Genomic DNA, 4,455 nt, shown 5'->3' on the forward strand with positions numbered 1-4,455 from the left:
GGCCAGGGGCTGACTTTGGAATTGCTCATATGCAATTTTATACTGAAGTACAAGAAAATGAAAACAACTCCACAAGAGCTAATATGTGACCTTGAATACATCCTACCTGAGTTTCGAGACTATCTCAAGAACAAATTTGATGAATCAGACATTAATGACTGAAGACCAGAGAATTGTGGGATGCCATCAAGAAAATCATACACGAAGAAAACAACAAAAAAGGTCATTTAAAAATGATAAAAAAAAAAAGGGGGGGGGCAGGTAGGAGATGATCAGTATCTTTCGAGCTGGAAGAACTGAAAAAAAGACCAAGCTTGAGTTTGAAATATTGAATAATTTTATGGGAAAAATATTCAATAATGCAGGAAGCATCAAAAGAAGATGGAAGGGAAACACAGTCACTGCACCAAAAATAATTGGTCGATGTTCAGCCATTTTAAGAGGCACCATATGATCAAGGAAATCCTAGTGTGGTGGTGCTTTAGGATAAGGTAGACCACAAGGTCAGTTTGAACCATGAAGTCAGTGATTCAAACTCACAAGCTGCTCCTTGAAAGTCTTATATAAGGTCGCTATGAGTCAGAAACAACTCGACAGCAGTTAATAACAAAAATACAACCAAGAACCTAAGCTGCACTGAAGGCACTGGCAAAAAAGAAGGCTGAAGGAATTGATGGAATACAAGTTGAAATGTTTTAACAAACTGATGCAGCATTTGGAAGACAGCTACCGGGCTAAATGACAGGATGAGATCCGTATTTGTGCTCCTTCCAAAGAGAGGTGAACTAAAAGAAAGAAAAATTTATCTAACAATAGCCTTAGTATCACTTCCAAGTACAATTGTGCTGAAGATATTTAAAAAACGGTTGCAACAGTCTATCGACACAAAACTAAGTACCAGAAATTCCAGTCAGGTTCAGAAGAGGACATGGAACGAGGGATATCATTGCTGATACCGTATGGATCTTGGCTGAAAGCAGAGAATATCAGAAATGTGTTTACTTGCACTTTATTGGCTATGCAAAGACATTCAACTGTGTCGATCATAACAAACTTTGGATAACATTGCAAAGAACTGGTATTCCAGAACACTTCATTGTGCTCATGAAGAACCTGTACACAGACCAAGAGTCAATTGTTTGAATAAAGCAAGGGTATACTTAATGGTTTATACTCAGAAAAGGTGTATGCCAGGGGTGTATCCTTTTACTATACTTTTTCAGTCTGCATGCTGAGCAAATAAATAGAGAAACTGGATTATGTGAAGATGAGTGTGGCATCAGAATTGAAGGATGACTCATTTAACAACCTGCGATATGCAGGTGACTCAACCTTACTTGCTGGATGTAAAGAGAACTTGAAATACTTACTGATGAAGATCCAAGACTACAGACTTCAGAATGTATTGCACCTCAGTGTAAAGAAAACAAAAACCCTCACAAATCGACCAATAAGCAATATCATGATAAATGGATAAAGATTGAAATGGTCAGACTTCATTTTGCTAGGATCCACAAGCAGTGCTCATAGAAGTAGCAGCAAAAAAATGAAAGGACATAATCTGCTGCAAAAGATCTCTCTAATGTGCCAAAGAGCAAAGCTGTCACTTTGAGGACTAAAGTACATTGACTCAAGACTTAGCATTTTCAATCATTTCATATGCATGTGAAAGTTGTACAATGAATATAGAAGACCATTGCATTTGGATTGTGGTGTTGGTGAAGAACATTAAAAGTACCCTGGACTTCCAGAGGAACAAATAAATCTGTCTTTGAAGAAATAAAGCCAGAATGTTCCTTAGCAGTGAGGACTGGTTGTCTCCTTTATTTGGGGTATGTTGTTAGAAGGGACCACTCTCTGAAGAAGGATGTTATGCATTGTAAAGTGTAAAGTCAACAAAAAAGAGGAAGATCCCCAACGAGATGAATTGCCACAGTTGCAACACAATGGGCTCAAATAGAACTGCAATTGTGAGGCTAGCACAGAACTGGACAGTGCTTTGTTCTGTTGTGCATTGGGTTGCTATGAGTCAGAACCAACTCGTCTGCAATAACAATAGCAACAACCCAGTCATTTGGTGGGAGTTACAAAGACTAAGCTAGAAGAGCTATATTAAGTAATTCACAGCACTGCAGTAACTCAGCATTTCATAATGGTGCTTTGAAAAGAATAGCTATCTAGTTTATATTTATGGGATAAAGAGAATGGCTATAGAACTGGGAAATCTGAACTTACTCAGAACCATGTGATTTTGGGCAAGTCAATCTTTGGAAACTTCAGTTTCTACACAAGTAAAATAAACCAATGCTAATACTCAATGAGAGTCATAGAATCAAAGGTGAAACTGAAGGTGAGCATGGTTTAAAATTGTTAAGGACTTTCATGTATATCAGTTACTGTTAAAGAGAGCAACATTAAATCATTAGCATTAAACTGTGCAGGACACATGACATAGTAAACTTACCATCTAATAAACGATAAATGAAGAGGACTTGAAATCGATGGTAAACTTGCCATCTGATAAAGGAAAAGCAGGCATTACTCTGGTTCTAAGGAGGATGCAAGAACATAATTACTGAGGAGTTGTTTTTTTTAACTACTGCGTTCTTGGAAGGTTTTGATTTTAGGTACAAATTATGACTCTATATAGTCTAAAATTGTGTTTTCTAAATTATAGTTTAAAATTCATTATTTGGCCAAGATATCACTTTAGATATTGTGCCTAAATTATTTTCCTCTTATGTAGAATAGAATGAAAATATGCCTGTTATACGGTATGCCTCATGAAGTACAGATATAAACATTTTTATGACTAATGTGTTATCACTATCTGTGTGTATGTATATATTCACATATGTTTATCTATATACTTTAATCAGTACTGGTTAGAAATGCCAAACACATTTCTTAAAATGGTCTACAGGCAATATTTGAAAAACTTTAGAGTTACAAAAATGAATTACATGCTCAAATCTTTTATCTACTCTTACTTTTCTATATTTGCAACTGTCTGTTGGCCATTTTCTCTAGATTATTTAGGTTTCATTTCAAATCAGTATTTCTAAAATTGAACTCTATCTTCAAATCATTTTATCCTACTAAATTTTCTATTTATATTTATTCATTTTGCTTCCAGTTATAGTAGGCCAAGTCCTAATTTGTTATTGTTATTAAGTGTCATTGTGGTAAGTGCCACTGAGTCCATTTGGACTCACAGGAGCAACTGGTGGGATTGAACTGCCATGCCAGCCTTGCAGTTACCAATACAGTGCCACACCAGGACTCCTTAGTCATGTTAACTCTTGCCTCTATCTTGTCTATTTATTTTTAATCAGAGGTGGTAAAAAGGGGTACTAATATTTAAAGTACCTAGCACTTTTCAGACACCGTGCCATGTGCTTTATATATATTGATGTATGTATATGTAATTCTTACTATACCCTGATGAAGAAATGAGGCTCAGAGAAGTTGGATAGCCAGCCCAAGGGACCAGATTGTGTTTATTTAGAGAAGCTTTGTCGGCTCAGGTCTATCTGATTCCAAATTCTCATGATGCTGTATGACCTTCCCTCTTTAAAATATCTTCTTCAATATCTCAGAATGGTGTTAGAGCAGCCACAATACAGAAGTATCATCATGACATGATTTTGGATTGCCATCAGGGCCCATAGAGCTGAAAGAACATCGGAGCTCTGAGTTGTAATTATACAAAAGGCATAATTAAGACATAAAGTAGTCAAATGACTTGACTGAAGCTGTAGGTTAATTAGTGGCAGAACTTTGGTCAGAGCTCAGGTCAAACTTTGGAATAGTACTTTTCCATTTCTCGGATGGCCCTTAATAACAACAACTTACTAGCCTCAGGAACTAACACAAGGAGTAAAAAAGGCAAAAAACGAAACTAAACTAAAAAGCAAAACAACAACAATAAAAATGCCCAGCAGGATACATAGATCAAAAAGTTAGCACCCTAAGGTGTCAGAGAGCTTTGAAATATAATTGACTCCTTATCAAATTCTTAGAATCAGAATCCTTTGAGATTCTTCTCTGAATCATCTTTAGTCAGTAAACTTCTAGGAGTCTTTTATTGGTCAATATGCATTTTGTTTGAATAGAATTCCTTCAAGGAATGAGAATACAGTTGTTAAGGGGTGCCAGAAATCCTATAACTTAACTCTCTAATGAGTAAGATGTTCCAGATATCAGAGAGACAAGAGTCACTGAACCCTGTGATGATCTTCTTTCAGGGATCCAGCTGTTCAATCAAAGGTGGGTTTCAAGTTAGTCACCTTAAAAACTGTAGACACAGCAAATGGATTTTACATGCTTACTCTTTATTTTTCTACTTAATCCTTTGATTTGTTATTGTTGTTGTTAGGTGCTGAGTTGGTTCTATCTCCTAGAAACCCTAATTAGGAGTGGGGGTGGTAGTGGTTATGTGCTGTGGAGTCGATT

The sequence above is a fragment of the Chrysochloris asiatica genome, unplaced genomic scaffold (assembly GCF_000296735.1).
Source record: "Chrysochloris asiatica unplaced genomic scaffold, ChrAsi1.0 scaffold00024, whole genome shotgun sequence".
NCBI lineage: Eukaryota > Metazoa > Chordata > Mammalia > Afrosoricida > Chrysochloridae > Chrysochloris > Chrysochloris asiatica.